At 43.3% G+C, this 17175-nt stretch overlaps 1 pseudogene; it reads right to left on the reverse strand.

The window, feature by feature from the left end:
* Positions 1–16178: 16178 nt before the first annotated feature.
* On the reverse strand, positions 16179–16816 carry LOC128567467 (NEDD8-conjugating enzyme UBE2F-like; annotated as a pseudogene).
* Between the last annotated feature and the right edge of the window lie 359 nt (positions 16817–17175).

Raw genomic sequence — 17175 nt, forward strand, 5'->3', positions numbered from 1 at the left:
TTTTTAAAACACTGAGGTTTGGGGGATGGTTTGTAATGCAGCAATGGAGAACTCATGCAATAATTAAAAACTTATTAACTAATCAGTGTAACCTGACTTATTGTACCCTCAATGAATCCCCAACAATAAAAAAAAAACCTTATTAACTAAGAAACAGAAATTAAACCTAATGAAAGATACACCCCTATACCGTTTTCTTTCTTTCTTTTTTTTTTTTCTCACTATAACAAAGAGAAATTTTAAGAACAAAGGGAAAGGGCAGCACCCGCGTAGCTCAGTGGGCAGGGCACTGGCCACATACACTGAGGCTGGTGGGGCTGAACCCGGCCCAGGCCTGCTGAAACAATGACAATTGCAACAAAAAAATAGCTGAGTGTTGTGGTGGGCACATGTAGTCCCAGATACTTGGAAGGCTGAGGCAAGAGAATTGCTTAAGCCCAAGAATTGGAGGTTGCTGTAAGCTGTGACACTACAGCACTCTACCAAGGGCGACACAGTGAGACTGTCTCAAAAAAAAAAAAAAAGAACATTTTTATTGTTTCATGCCTTAAATTTAAGTCCTTTATCCATCTTGAATCAATTTTTGTGAGTGGGGAAAGGTGTGGGTCCAGTTTCAGTCTTTTACATGTAGACATCCAGTTCTCCCAACACCATTTATTGAATAGGGAGTCTTTCCCCCAAGGTATGTTCTTGTTTGGTTTATCAAAGATTAGGTGGTTGTTAGGGCGGTGCCTGTGGCTCAACGGAGTAGGGTGCCGGTCCCATATGCTGGAGGTTGCGGGTTCAAACCCAGCCCCGGCCAAAAACTGCAAAAAAAAAAAAAGATTAGGTGGTTGTAAGATGTTAGTTTCATTTCTTGGTTTTCAATTCCATTCCAAGTGTCTATGTCTCTGTTTTTGTGCCAGTACCGTGCTGTCTTGAGCACTATGGCTTTGTAGTACAGACTAAAATCTGGTATGCTGATGCCCCCAGCTTTATTTTTGTTACAAAGAACTGCCTTAGCCAAACGGGGTTTTTTCCGGTTCCATACAAAATGCAGAATCATTTTTTCCAAATCTTGAAAGTACGATGTTGGTATTTTGATAGGAATGGCATTGAATAGGTAGATTGCTTTGGGAAGTATAGACATTTTAACAATGTTGATTCTTCCCGTCCATGAGCATGGTATGTTCTTCCATTTGTTAATATCCTCTGCTATTTCCTTTCTGAGGATTTCATAGTTTTCTTTATAGAGGTCCTTCACCTCCTTCGTTAGGTAAAAATCCTCAAAGAAAGCATAGGAAAAACACTGGAAGATATTGGCCTGGGGAAAGACTTCATGAAGAAGACTGCCATGGCAATTGCAACAACAACAAAAATAAACAAATGGGACTTCATTAAACTGAAAAGCTTCTGTACAGCTAAGGAGACAATAACCAAAGCAAAGAGACAATCTACGCAATGGGAAAGGATATTTGCATATTTTCAATCAGACAAAAGCTTGATAACTAGGATCTATAGAGAACTCAAATTAATCCACATGAAAAAAGCCAACAATCCCATATATCAATGGGCAAGAGACATGAATAGAACTTTCTCTAAAGAAGACAGACGAATGGCTAACAAACACATGAAAAAATGTTCGTCATCTCTATATATTAGAGAAATGCAAATCAAAACAACCCTGAGATATCATCTAATCCCAGTGAGAATGGCCCACATCACAAAATCTCAAAACTGCAGATGCTGGCGTGGATGTGGAGAGAAGGGAACACTTTTACACTGCTGGTGGGACTGCAAACTAGTACAACCTTTTTGGAAGGAAGTATGGAGAAACCTCAAAGCACTCAAGCTAGACCTCCCATTCGATCCTGCAATCCCATTACTGGGCATCTACCCAGAAGGAAAGAAATCCTTTTATCATAAGGACACTTGTACTAGACTGTTTATTGCAGTTCAATTTACAATCGACAAAATGTGGAAATAGCCTAAATGCCCACCAACCCAGGAATGGATTAACAAGCTGTGGTATATGTATACCATGGAATACTATTCAGCCATTAAAAAAAATGGAGACTTTACATCCTTCGTATTAACCTGGATGGAAGTGGAAGCCATTATTCTTAGTAAAGCATCACAAGAATGGAGAAGCATGAATCCTATGTACTCAATTTTGATATGAGGACAATTAATGACAATTAAGGTTATGGGGGGGGGAAGCAGAAAGAGGGACGGAAGGAGGGGGGTGGGGCCTTGGTGTGTGTCACACTTTATGGGGGCAAGACATGATTGCAAGAGGGACTTTACCTAATAATTGCAATCAGTGTAACCTGGCTTATTGTACCCTCAATGAATCCCTAACAATAAAAAAAAAATAAAAAAGAACAAAAGGAAAGTTTAGAGCACTTCCAAAGAGAGTTGAAAGTGGATCCTCTCGTGATGGAGGGAGACACAAAGGCCATGCAGAGCTTTAAATATCCTCTTTCTCTCCATTTTGAAATTGGTTGAGACTCTCAGTGGCAAGAGTGGTCTTCTGTCTCTGCCTCTAGGAATTATTTCTCTTTTCTATTGGTCGTTGTGTGTTGTTTTTCTCTATTGGTCATTGGTTGCCTACGTTACCCCAGACTCACATTCTTATGGGTCCTCCAGACTTCTTGTGCCCAAGGCCAGGCTTCCTCCCATCCTCCTTGATGCCCCTTTCTTAGTGTCCTGTCTCATCGCCCGCCAGGACATATGGTCCTGAAATACTGAAGAAAAAAATGGACAATGACCACTTGAGGCTACTTCCTGCTGTGAAAAAGGGGCACTAGGGCGGCGCCTGTGGCTCAGTGAGTAGGGTGCTGGCCCCATATGCAGAAGGTGGCGGGTTCAAACCCAGCCCCGGCAAAACTGCAATAAAAAAAAGAAAAAAAGAAAAAGGGGCACTAACTTACCTATCAGGGACCCTGCTCAGGTTCCCTACTCTAAAGGAGTTTTAGGGGCCACTTAGTTAACAGGTTTCATGCATGACCCTCATCTTTATGTGGACCTGCTGGAATCTGGAATGAAGTTGAACAGGCAGGGTCATAATTATAGACCTAATAAAAGGATACAGAAAGACAAGTTTTTCTAAATCAAGTATTCCCAAGGCCAGTGCGTTTAGAAGAGCCTGTTTCAAGAGCCTGTTTCCTTATTCCCTACCCCATCTTAGCTCCTCTATCATTTCCCCCTTTAAAATGTGTTACAGAGGCTTAGCCAGCTGTCCATATCAGGGAATTCATATTTGACAGTACTCTCATTCCCAGGAACTCCTTGAGTTTGTCCCCTCCCCCACTTTGGCAGCAGGGCGAGGGAGGGAACAAATTGTCTTGACTCTGTCTTGTGACAGCCTTCTTTCACCAGGGGAAAGAACAAAGCCCAAGTAAATAACTGCAGGTTTGCACAATTGAGCCTTTTCCTTTGACACTTTAAATCCTTCCTCCTTAAGGAAATTTACACCTGTCACCTAGTAAGAAGATAACAGATTAGTAAGTTAATCTACATACTGAATAAGGACACTGGGAGGAGCTCTCTGAGAAGTTTACTCTGAGCATTCCCTCAAACTCCAGGACTGTCTCAGAATCTTTGGGGGAGTACAGTCAACATTACTTGGGTGGAATGGCCAGTGTCCTAACTACAAAGCAAAGGAAAAGTTAAATACCTGCAAATGGATTGTCCATCGATGCCAGCAACCATGCAAGACAAGGAGAGGTAACTGCCAAGGCTTTTAAAACTAGAAAATGCTGCTCCTGGTTCCAGTAAGAATTTGACAAGCTTCCAGTGACTTCCACTGTGACTCACAGCTCCTCTTGTAGAGCCTGGACCCCATCAATCCGAAGGTGATTATTCATTAGCCGTCATCTCCTTAGCTGCCTTCTTGGGACAGTCATGGATCTGGTGTCCCGCGGCATCACAGTGGAAGCAGGTGGGATAAACAATGCTCTTATCTCCTCTGCCATCCATGTTAGGTCCCTTCTGCTGACACTCTCTTCTCGGATGGCCTGGTTTGCCACAGTTCAAATACGTCTGGCCAGACCTCATAGTGCTATCGATGGACGGTCCCTTTTTCTGATTGATCAGGCCTGGGTTTACTCCCATCCTCAAGTGCTATGCCTGTAATTTAGGTCCAATTCCACTTGGTGGAAATGAAACCCTAGTGGCATTCAGTCCCAGTCATCAGGCACAGTTGGAACTCCCTTTCCTAAGTCATTTAATTTTGGTTATAAAAGCAATTAGATCATCCTGCTTAGTATAGTGTGTGAATTTTAAAAAGAGCAAAATTAAAACATCTCTCACATACGTCGCCAGCTGATTAACATAACACAATTTTAGCTAATTTCAGATCCCCTACTGGAAAATGTTCCCTCCTATTCCAATTTATTGAGATCATTTAGTTGCAATGAACAGAACCTATTCAAGCTGACATAAGCAAAAAAGAAAATTGATTAGAAATAGAGAGATCTGGTAGATCCCAACCAAAAATAGGAAGTGAGGGCAGGCTTTATAGGAATTAATGCCAGAAACTGCTAAATAGACAGGAGCCAGGCTGGCTTGTTTCTCCAAATTTCTTTCTCTCTAGAGCTATATTGTCTTGTATTTTTGACTCTCCAGGGCACATGCCTCATCTCTCTCTCTCTGACTCTCTCTCTCTCCTCCTCCTCCTCCTCCTCCTCCTCCTCCTCCTTCTTCTTCTCTCTCTCTCTCTCTCTCTCTCTCCAGAAAATAGTTTAGCATGTGGTTAAGGGCAGTCTCTGGAGCCAAGATGCTTAGATTCTATTGCAAAATGCCAGCTCCTCCATTTGGTTATGTGTGACCTTGGGCAAGTTCCTTAAGCTTCTATTCTTCAGTTTCCTTATTTGTAAACTGCAAATAAGATAGTAAGTATTTACCTTATGGGGTGGTTGTAAGATTGAGTGATTAAAATTCAAATTCTAATCAACATATGAATTTTGGAGGTATTCACACATTCAAGCCATAGCAATATCCAACTCATAGTTTAAGTGCCTAGAAGAAACCTAGGAAGTTCCTGAGACCCAGTTTCACATTCCTAGGACAAGGCAGCTGATTGGACCGACTGAAATCATATGCCTTTTCGTGATCCAATTGTCTCTGGCAGAAGGCAAGGGAGCAATGAGAGGACTCAGGCAGGAGCTAGATTCTCCAAGGGGGTGGGAGGGGGACATAATTTGTTCTTAGAAGAGGACTCACATGCCAGTACGGAATTCCCCGTATGTCACCACCAACATTCCACATCTGACAGCTCTGCTACTCTGAACCTCACCTTTAGCTCCCTGCTAAGCAGAGACTGTTCATATTATTGACTGATTCAAATGGCACAAAGAAGGTGGCTTTTTTTTGGCCAACAAGCACCCCTGTCTCTCCACATACCCGGCTTTCCTCTGCCTGGCAACAAAGGCTCTAGTCCTCTGAGATGCCAAAACATAAGCATCTCTTCATACTATATAACTTTTACAAATCCTCACCTAAATTTTCTCCTCCGAAGTCAGTGAACTTTTCCTCTCCTAGAAGACAAAAGGAAGAATTATTCCAGATCCCTCCCATTTGGTATTGTGCATTTAAACTATGCCTTTCAACACACAGTGACTTAACATGTCAAGGCTCCTGCTGGTAATGGAAACTTTGAGAAATAATACGTAAAATTATTGATCTCACCATAGAGAACAGGAAAATTAAGCAGAATATTGAACAGAGGTAATTGGCTTATCAAAAGGATAATGAGGTTTAAGGAAATACTGCTCCTTTCATTTCAATATATTATTCTAATCTCTGTTATATTTGGCCATTTAGGGTAAAACGCTCTGAAACAGCATATTTCAAACCCTATTCTTCAGAAATACTTGAATGTCATGGACAAATCGATAGCTCTTTAAATCATGGAACAAAGCTAATTAGTGGTCTTCCCAGGGGAAGGAAATGCTACATCTGCCTATTCGGCAGTATCAGGCCACCCTCCAAACTGGCACGAACTGAATTTTTCCTTGGGCTTTTTGTTCTTTTATTGGTGATTTTTTTTTTTTGTAAAGTGTCATAAACTTTAGTTTGCAATAGCCAATGTTCTTGGGGTTTTGTGTGTCACCATTAGACTTTCTTTCTGAGTGTCTGAGTAAGGCTATTAAGCTTTGTGTATCTTAAAAGGATCATTTCAGAGAAAACAAGAGGTTACTTTAGGGGGAAATGACCCATGGCTGAGCATTAGCTCTGCTAAGCAATAGACAAGAAAGGAGTGATAATGTTCCCATAAGCTTTAAATGAGAAAATTGCTTACAATTTATAGCCCATATTTCCTATATCGAATGCCTTCATTTCCTTTCCTCTGATTCATCCTTTAATGAATTGATTGGTTCCCCTATTTTTCTTCAAGGAAATTGTTCTCTATGCAAGGTTATCGGATTTATTTGCAATTTGAGCCGAAGAAGCAACATTTTTCACTCCATCTGCTTCAACTAGAAGTAGACTGGACTGTCTTACTCCACTAATAGAAGCTTATAAGAAAACAAGACAAGTTTGACCTGTTATTAAATTACTGCTAAATACTTAATAAACGGTAGAAGTAAAAAATAATACATATAAATGCTCCAAGGCATGTGGAGACAATTAACACAATTTAGTTTCATAATAATTATTGGGTCACTTATGCTCAATTCAGAAGCCCACAAGAGGCATTATATTTCTTGCTGAACTTGCCTGACCAGCTCCTCCAAAGAGACCACTCAACTTCTCGTTAGCCCATCACCCTATTTTATTTTTTTGTGTAGCACTTACCACTTTTATATTTTTATAATTCTTGTTTTGGGGTGTTTTTTAAAACTTATTTATTGTTTACATTCTCTTCTAGAATGTAGGGAGAGCAGACTCCTTTTCTGTCTTTCACCACTGCATTTTCAGTGCCTAAAACAATGTGTAGTATATTGCAGGCGCTCAATAAATACCTGTTGCATTAATGCACCCCTGAGTACCCGGGCCTGCTAGTCTCACCACCAGCCCCTAAAGAGTATATTGTATACCTTCCTGGATACTCATTAGTGGAAGGAACCCTGTTGGCTGATACATCTATAATCCATGTCTTGGGCTTCTTGTAGGCTTCTATAGTGGTGGTCAAAGCTGTAGCTGTTGCTGTCACTGTTCTGCCATTGATGAGGGTAACTGAGTGATCAGTTTGCTGGGCAAAAGAGGAAGTAATCTCTAGGAGACATTTCATAAGAATATGCCATTTTCAAAAGCCATTTTTTCCCTTTGAGAAAACCCTGAGTCAAGTTTAGCTATAAACTTACTTTCTCATTAGAGACCAGTTGGACTATATAGCGTGCAAATCCATACAGCAGCCTGTGAGGATTCCAGGGAGCAGCCATGAACCAGGCCTAGTGTCTGGTAAGCAATTTGACTTATAATTTTAACAGCTGCATATACAAAACCAAACCAGATCTCCCAATCTTCCATATTCCTGACATTCCGTCTTGAACTCTTAGTCATTTTAGTTATCTGTGACTCCTTCTACTTGCATTCAAGTCCTCCCCCAGAAGTCCTCTTGCTTTGGCCATTACACTGCACCTTTCAAATACTTACAAGTTGCTGTTGCAGCTCAATCACTTATTTACATTTATTGCCATTCATAGAATGAATGGGGTCCAAGACCACATCTTGTTTGTTTCTTCCTCCTGCAGCATGGTGACTTTCATGTAGTAGTAATTAAAAATATATATTATCTGCCTGAACTTTATGTCTTCCTAAGCAACAATACTCATCTAGAGAAAGACCAGGGATCATACATAAATATAAAATACAATGGCACTATTTGGGGGATGGTAAAGCAGGGCATTTGTGTCCCTATTTCTTATTGTTCAGCAGCTCCCACATCAAGTCATGCCTAGGGCCACAACTCATGATTTCTTCCATTGTATACAAAAGATCTCTGTTTTCTTCATGGTGGCCAGGCCATGAGGGACATCGTGCCCTATGTAAGATGAAAGACATAAAACAAGTCAAAGGGGTGGAGAGCCTCTGTGTCCTGCTCCAGTGTGCTCTGGAAGAAGGAAAAGAAGTAAAAATAGGGGAAGGAAATGATCAGACCTGAGGTTTATAAGTCCCCCACCCCCATCTCTCAATTTGAAATCCAGGAGGGTGGATGTTAGATAGCTTTGGGAAAAAGTCAAAAGCAAAGATTTTCCATACACCTTTCATTTCATGATGGCACTCTGTGAGGAGGTCAGCTTGCAAGGCGCCTATCACTAAGAGGGGTGGCCACATTCACATGAGGTGGTGGGGCAGGGAGGGGTCTGTGTCTCATGGCACCCCCAGGCCTCTCTCAAGGCTCACACACTGTGGAAGGGCCTGTAGGTTCTCATATACCTCTTGGGAAGTAGAGAAGACTATTGAGCACATGCCAGTGAGCCTGCCATGAGGAGTCCATGGTGGGGATAGAGTGCCTTAGGGTGGAGGGAGGAAGTGGTTTAGACTCAGAAGATCTGAGTCTACAGGTGGTACCCTAGGCCCTGACTGAGTCACAAGGTCCACTGTAGAAACCAGAAGCCGGTCACATACCTGGCCTGCAACAGGAACCCGCAAAGGCCGAGAGGCCAGCACAGGACCAGCAAGAGTGCCAAGCCTGCGCCCCACAACCCTGCTGCCATCTTGGGGTGGATCAGGGAATGGCGGAAGAAAATCAGGACTGAGCATCTGGCCCCATGAGCTACTCAGAACTAGACTAGACTGGGCTGTTTTGATTATCAAGTTTCCCTCATCTATCCCCTTTCCATAGCAGAAGAGGATGCAGGAGATAGACTATATCAGTCATGGGAAAACCCCACCTTTTCATCTCTGACTAGTTGGAACTGTATTACGTACTTTTATCAAGTATTTTCTCTCTTTTCATCTAAAATATGGTCTAATGTTACAACTACCAGCAACACCAAAATTTGGGATGTCTTTAGAACTCTTAAAAATTGATATCTAGCAAATGGATGTGGTTTGAAGATAACACAAGTTTGAAAGAGTACTGCAATCTGTGTCATACATGGAGAACACAGGACATCTCCCTGTTTGGCTTGTGCAAAAGGGTCCCCTGTGTACTATGCTAAATCCCCTCTGCTTGTCTTCCAGTCTCTTACTCTTCCCTGTGAATTGCAGCAAGATGGGTTTTTAAGAGGAAAGAAAGGCAAGGTGGCATGGAAAGGCAGAGAACTCAGACAGAAGGGTGAGTTGATATAGATGCTTATTTATCATTACACAATCCTTGTCATTTTTATCCTATTGATTTTTGTGTTTTGCTCTGTCACTGTGTCTAAGGAAATGAGGGACTTATTAACAATCTAGTGGTCATAGCTTCAGTAAAGGGCTTCGCATAAACCTCCCCCAACCACAACCTGTCTTCAGGTCCCCACTTTTCTACCACTGTGTGTGGCAGAGGAGGATGGGCCCTGTCTGCAGGTCTCCAGACATTATTATCTGTGTCCCCTCTGTGAGATTTGGAAGGTTCAGTCTCTACAGCATATCCCTCTTGGCATCCCTGACATATTTCTCCCTGCATTCGGTGAACTAGTAAGCACATGAAGGAATGTATGAATGAGCCTAGGCAAAGGTGGTAGCCCATAGTTCTTAAAAGACGAGAAATCCCTGTGTGCTTGATCTGACTGGGGAAAGGCCGAGAGGCATAGCAGTCTCCTATAGAAGAGATTTGTTGGTCTCTGCCTTAAGCTCAAGGAACAGGTCTGGGGCAGCCCTAGAGGATCCTGGGATCCTGCAAGACTATAAGAGCTCCAGGGTAGCCCATAATTACTCCTAATTAAGGAAGTCCCAAGAATCTGGGGTAGTTTAGAGCAAAGCAAGTGGTTTGCAAGCATACTCAGCCTCCACTTCCTGCTGAGAATCTCGGAGGACTATGAGACTGAAGGAGAGTCGGGAGAGGGAGAGAGAGCAAACGCACCTAAAACAGTCATTTCAGAGAGGGAGATTAGAGGTGGGTGGAGCTTCCTTGAGGGAAAGGTTTCTCCTATGATGAACAAGGGAGAGAGGTGAGAAACGGAGCAGGTCCCAGAAAGAATCGGGGGCAGAGAGACGTGAAGGGATCGTGGAGGACTGTGATCATTTGGGGTCATGGCTGGAAGGAAGAGGGAGAAGGCAAATGCCGAAGGAATGCCAGCGCCTTGGTAAAAACACAGACACTGAGAACCTCAAGGCCTCAGATCTCCCCCTTTTTAACAAGAAAACTAAGCCCTAGTCCAGGACACATGATCCAATAGCCCAGATATGTGGAGGTAGGTCAGGTGAAGGCCAGGACCACCTGCTCGTTGAGGCTTGTGCAGCCCCTCTTGACCCCCAAGAAGAGACGGTATGACTGAGGAAGTTGAGGGCATAGCCAGAGGAAAGAAGAAGGACAACAAGGATGTGAATGTTAGGAAATCCATAACATTTTAATCCATTTGCCCAATAATAATAGATACCACCCAGCGAACATTGTTTAATCCTATCAAAGGTCCTGCTTGAGAGGAACTGGTAAACCACTGAGCCCTTTTTGACTAGAAAGGAATTATTGATTAAAAATTTAACTGAAGCCAATGCCCTTCCCCATAAGACCCTAGAGCAGCCATGAAAAAGTCAAGTGTTGTTCTTTTGAGATGTCAGCAGAATTCACTAGCCTTCCCTTCACCCCTGCCATCACCCAGAAGAACCCAAAATCTTTTCAACGCAACTTTAGGAGCAGGGTAAATGTGTTGCTAACAAAGGATATATCCATTATGGGTTTAGACTGTCCTGTTTTGAAGGGGGACAAAAGTGTTTTCTTTTGGGAAATGTGCTTTTGTCAACTAGCCAACCAATCTAAGAAAGTACTAAGGCCTGATATGAAAACTCACATAAGAGGCTTCTATTGCCTGAGACTCTGGGGTCCCTTGAGACAGAATGGCACAAACATCATTGTTTGTTTCTATGCCACCTGGATATTATTGGATTCTTCACGACTCAAGAAAGATCCAAGGACAGAGAGTTATGTGTGAGTTTTCAGACAAAGATTAAAGACTGCACTGACAAATCCAAGAATAAGAGGGTCCAAGTGGGAGGGCATGGAAGTTGTCAGAGGATGCTCACTGCAGCACTGCTATCTGTAGCAGGGAAGGTCACCTGGAGTGTGTTGAGGGGAGAGCAGAGGGGAAAAGCAGGCTAGATGGGCACACAGCAACATGGATGGATCTTAAAGGCACAGTGGTGGATGGAAGAAGGGAGAAACAAATGCACTATATGATGTGACACCCTTTATATAAAATAAAAACACATCAGCTAGGCACAACACCTCACATCTGTAATCCCAGAACTTTGGGAGGCCAAGGCAGGACAGTCATTTGAGACTAGGCGCTTGAGACCAGCCTGGGCAATACAGCGAAACCCGGTCTCTATAAAAAAAATAAATAAAAAAGAATTGGCCAGGCATGGTGGTGGGCACCTGTAGTACCAGTAACTTGGGAGACTGAGGCAGGAGGACCGCTTGAATTGAGGAGTTCGAGGTTGCAGTGAGCTGTGATGATGAAAGTACCACCACACAGTTTGCAAGAAATACACACAAAAAAATACACATTAAACCATGATTATGAATAAAAGGGGAGATAAAAGGAAGAAAAAACAAATGAATAATGAACATAAAAAACAGTCCTACAGAGACCAAAGAGGAGAGTGTGCCTCTGCACTTGAGGTATAAAATTTAAAAAATTGGAGTAGAGCTCTCACCTAAGTGGGGCCTCCTTATGAAGATCTAAGTCTGTCTTTGTGAGATTCAGGAAAAAGTCCAAATAGGCTGGCGCTCAGGTTTTGTTTCTATTCTCTGAAATCACCCTATCCTTCAGGACGGAAATGTGCGTGTGCCTGATGTGGCATTTGATGGAGGCTGAAGGGCCAAGGGCTGTGGGGGTAGAGGAGACTCTTCTTAGTTACCTCTCAGATGTCATGTCTGGGAGGCTTTAGCTCAGGATTCCAAGTGTTTGGGGAGTATAGGAAGGTGGCCTACAATGAGACAGCAGCAGTGAAAAGGAGTGCTGCTATCCAGAAGAGAGGACGCCTGTCCAGGACCCTGATGGAACCTCAGATGATCTCAGAAACAAATGTTACCCTCTGAGAGGTGAGGCAGTGGCCCCCAGAAAACTCCTGGGTATATATGTTCTTAGCAATTTGCAGATAAACTGAGGCTTAAAAAAGTTAGGCAGTTTGGCCAAGGTCACACAGCTTCTCACACCAGAATTTTCATTCTTTTCAGGAAATGTTGCTTTTCAGGAGAAGGTAAGAGGAAGGGAGGCCAAGAGATGCCTCTTGGGATTAAAGGACAAGTGCTCAGGGGAAATTTTTGGACAGATAAGAAGTTTGGCCACTACTGACCTCTCTCTACTCACTTCCTTTTCCAGCCTCTTCTTTCCATAGCCTTCCTGACTTCTAAACCCTCCCACTCTTTCATTTTAAACTGAGATGGGGGCTGTGGCCTCATTGTTTAAAATTCTGGTCAGTTTATTCTTCAGAGAGAGACCTGGGCTCTGATGCAACCACAGCAGGGCCTCCCTCAGCAGGAGAATCAGATCCTGTCTCAACAGATTTTCTTTCTTTCCACCAAAGCAACAGAACACAGAAAATGTGGAGAACGCTGTCTCCTTGAGGGATTTAATTACCAACATTAGTTACTCTCCTCTTTAGTAGTGAAGTATCTTTGCCTCACTGCTTCTGGAGAAGAGGGACAAAGAATTTAAATTCTTATCCAGGCTGGGTAGGAGACATTCCCCCATAGACACACAGAAGAGGGTAAGAGACCCCCAAACAGCTACCATCCTCTAGCTGATCCCTGAAGTCCACCCTCAAAGTTTTTCCTTTAGCTTTGGAGGATTTTGGGCAGTTACAATTTAAATTTTCCTGGAAAGGATGATAGCTTTGACCAACCATTTGCAACTTAGTATAATTTATTTTCAGATCACACTCCAAAAGCATATTTTAGAGGGCAAGGGAGAAAATCAGAAGAAGGGAAGATGATGGAGGGAAAGAAGGGTCCACAAATTAGAGAGAAGAGCAGAGCCCAGGGAGAGGTTGGTGGCACAGAAGGCAAGCACATCCTGCCCCACCAGCTGGCCTGCAGCATGACCTCAGTCTGGTTCCAGGAGCAGCAGCGCCAGCAGCACCTGGAATCCGCTAGACGTGCAGGTTCTGGAGCCCTATCCCAGACCTGCTGAATCAGAGGCCTGGCAGTCTCTGTTGGAACAAGCCCAGCAGGTACCTGACCTCTGGCTCACAGCCTGTCCTGTGTGCAGGCCGCTCCTCCATCCCACTGCTCATCAGGCTTCCGTCTCTGATTCGCCTTAATCTCCTGGATTCTGCAAGAGGGAGGTATGAGAAACCACTACAGTGCATGGCCAGGAGAGTGTTTGGCAAACTGTAAAGCTCTGTAGCTGTAGGAGGTAGGATGGTGAGGAAGAACAGGGCTGCTTTTGGCTAGAAGAGGAAAGAGCTTGGGGTGGAGCTGCTGATGAAGTTGGCCAGTGAAAATGAGTGATTATCTGAAGGAAGTTCCCTAGGGCAGCCATCTGGTATCTGAGAAAGTCAGGGGGGGACTGTATTATGTGAGAATGTGGAATAAAGAGACAGAAGCCTGCCAAAGAGGGCTCAAGCCCTGACTAGAGACCCGTAGGGGTGGGTTCTAAGCTGGGAGGTACCTCTGGGTGAGCGAGCTTACTGCCTCCTCTCCCTCACCATCTCCTCGCTTTGGGTCCTCCAGATGCATCTCTCAGGCTAGGTCAATTCCTGGTAAATATCCACCTGACACCACCACCCCCCACCCAACCCCCATGCCCTGACCTGGTAACCTTTGTGGCAGATTCACACAGAAGGAGGTCCAGGGAATCTGATAGTGAAGCCTAAAGTGGACTCTGCAAGCTGGACGAAGTCTTTCCTTAAAGTCTCCTTCCTTGCCCCATATTTATTTACAGCACTAGTCAACATCTGAAAGAATACATGTTTTTTGTTTCTTTACACTAGAATGAGAACTCCTTGAAGACATTATTCACTGATCCCCAAGGGCCCGGGACAGTGCAGGCACATAGTAAGCAGCCAATAAATATTTTTTGAAAAGAATGAATGACTCTTAAATTCATTCCAATCTTAAACTTTGCTCCATGATCTAGTAACATTAATGTTAGTATAAAAACAATGTTTTCCCAAATAGTTGAGGAAAAAAAAAATCAATGCTCCATGGGGCTCCAGATATCTGCACACACACAGTTCCAAGTTCCATCATGGAGGAGAACATCTCTAAGATGAGAGGGTCGTGGCCTCTTCGGGTTGTTATGGGAGGGGTGTCTTTGTGAAGGGAGAATCAGTTTACAAAAGCTCATATCTCAGTGCTTCAGCCGAATTGGTATTTCTGGGAGGTATAAGTACAGGAAAGTTATAACCAAGTGTCAAGACAATGTCAACAAACTCGCCTTGTCAGTGCCTAGGCCAATAAGATTACCAAAATCCATATTTGAATCTGAACTCTAAGGAAATCTTAATGAGCAAGATATTAAGGTCCTCACATGACAGTGCCCTTCTTGACCTAAGGAACAGAGTCTTACTCACTTTGTCTTTCTAGTGCTGGGCGCAGCATAAGCTCCGAAAACCCATGAATGTTTGATGAATGAAAAACATTCATTTCAATTGATTTTTCTGAACATTAAATTATATTTCAAGCCTTGTGGCTAAAAATCATCCTAAAATGTATTTGGCAACATTCTTACATTAGCAAGTAAAGAGTACTGAACCTCCTTGCATCTTCCTAAGGGATCTTGCAATTGGTCTTGTGCAAGTTCCCCGACCATCTCCGAACACGTGGTATTGTGGGAGGTATGGGTAGAATGTGGAAGGGTATGTGATTGAATTTGTTTTAACCCTAAGAAATCATGAGGCATTAAAATAATTCTCTGGTATCTTTTTCCATAGCCTAATTTGACAGAGAACCTGCTCGTATGTATAAGCATTGAATGTTTTGCATGTATCATCACAAGTAATCCTCACAACAGCCTGATGAAATCGATTTCTGTGTTAAGCCTCCTGGGGTTGTTGATGATACAAACCTAACTCAAACAAACCTAAAAAAAAAAAGGGAATTATTGGTATACATAAATGAAAATACCACAAGTTGTCTAGCTTCATGCTGAGCCAGTTATGTGTTCAAATAATGCCAAAAGTCTCTCTCTCCCTTCATTTCCCCTTTGTTGGTTTCACACTCTGGTATGTTCTTTGCATGTGATGGGCAAGACGAACTCCAGTAGCTTTGGCTCCCATGAGCCTTACATCTTATAATTATAAAAAGAGAGAGCTCTGTTCCAATCCAACAACCACATCAGCCATTCTTGATAACCCTGTGTGAGTGGGTCTGCCAATCATTGTGTCTAAGAGAATGAGATATTTTGACTAGCTGCTCTATATAATTGGGGAGGAGAAGTTTCTCTATCAGCAGAATGAAAAAGGGCAAGTCATAATCCCATTTTACATAGTATGAAACTAAGAGAACTCAAGTACTGTACTATAATTACCTAAGGCCACAGGGCCTATTAAGGGCAAAGCTGGGACACAAATTCAAGTTAATTATCTCCAAATTTTAAATTTTTCCTGGTTTTAATTGTTATTATTGTTGTTAAAGGGAAGAGATAATTCACATACCTTAAAATTGTGCATTTATTTATGTTTTTTTTTTGAGAGAAAGTCTTTTTTTTTTTTTTTTCACATTTGTAGCAGGTTTCTTAGTGCCAATCTGCAAGTTACACTGCACACATCATTAGCATCACTTGTGCAGGAAACCAATTTTGTTTAGGGAAAGGGTAAGCAAGCTCTAGCCTCAATTTCAAGTTCATTACAACTTCTCAAGAATTTCACCAACAACCTATACAGTACAATTTCAAAAAAGTAAACATATTAAGGTAAGCAGACAACTCTTTAGAAGCCCAGACACGGGTTCTTGCTATGTTTACCTTGAACTCTCCATCTACAATGGGCAGTCATGAAGATGATCTTCTTTGGACAACATGGTCACAGGGCCCTGGAAAATCCAGAGGGACTGAGGGAGGGTGAGGATGGGGAGCGGAGGGGCCACCTCTTGCTGCTTCATGTTGGAGACAAGCTGCGTCCAGTCTGTGGGCCTCCACGAGTCCCCTTCATCATCTGGCCTAACCCTTGATGTAGTCGTCCACTTTGTTCCGGAAGTCCTCCTTGCCCTACAGTTGATGCTCTGCAGCCTCAATGTTCAGTGGGTCATCAAAATTCAAAAGATCAGTAAACAAAGAGTTTCATTTCCATGCAATATCCTTCAGTGTTTCCATGGGAGCCCAGCTAGTGCCATGGATCGAGTGTTCTCTCAGTAAACCTAGGCAAATTTCACCTGTCTCTGTGATGCTGGGGTGTCAGATCCTGGTCAAGCATTTCACCTTTGGAGGCACCATGTTGTACACATTGGGGACTTCAGTTTCAAACTGAAACTTTCCACCCTGGTAGTAACCCACATCTGGGGTTACAGTTACCAGTAATGTGAGTTGAAAGCAATGAAGCTTGTTTGGATCAGGAAAATGTCCTTTACATGTACAAGGTAAATTAGCTTCAAGTTCTGCAGCCTCTTCAACAGCAACTTGTCTGTCACAGAAACCCTCCGAGTGGAGTCGGATGCTGTGGCTGATGTTGGGGACCCTTTGAGACCATCATCGCGCTTCAGTTTGCTTGCCAGCGTTAGCATTACTGCTGCCTTTACCCTGGGTACCCGCAGACAGGCGAGGAGGGCCCAGCGCCCAACACCATGCCTGGCCCAGGTGGCGGTGGCAGAACATAGCCCTTCACGCCGCACCGGCTCTGGCGGCAGGACCGGAAGTCTGAGACAGTCTCGCTTAGTCACCCTTAATAGAGGGCTATGGCGTCTTAGCTCACAGCAACTTCAAACTCTTGGGCTTAAGTAGCTGGGACTACAGGTGCCTGCCACAACACCCAGCTATTTTTAGAGACTGGGGTCTTGCTCTTGGCTCAGGCTGGTCTCAAACTCCTGAGCTCAGGCAATTCACCCTCCTCAGCCTCCCAGAGTGCTAGGATTACAGGCACGAGCCACCACGCCTGGCTTAAAATTGTACATTTTAAAGTGTACAATTCAGAGAAATGCCTGTTTTAATCACCAGGCCAGGT

Source organism: Nycticebus coucang, chromosome 16, assembly GCF_027406575.1.
Source record: "Nycticebus coucang isolate mNycCou1 chromosome 16, mNycCou1.pri, whole genome shotgun sequence".
NCBI lineage: Eukaryota > Metazoa > Chordata > Mammalia > Primates > Lorisidae > Nycticebus > Nycticebus coucang.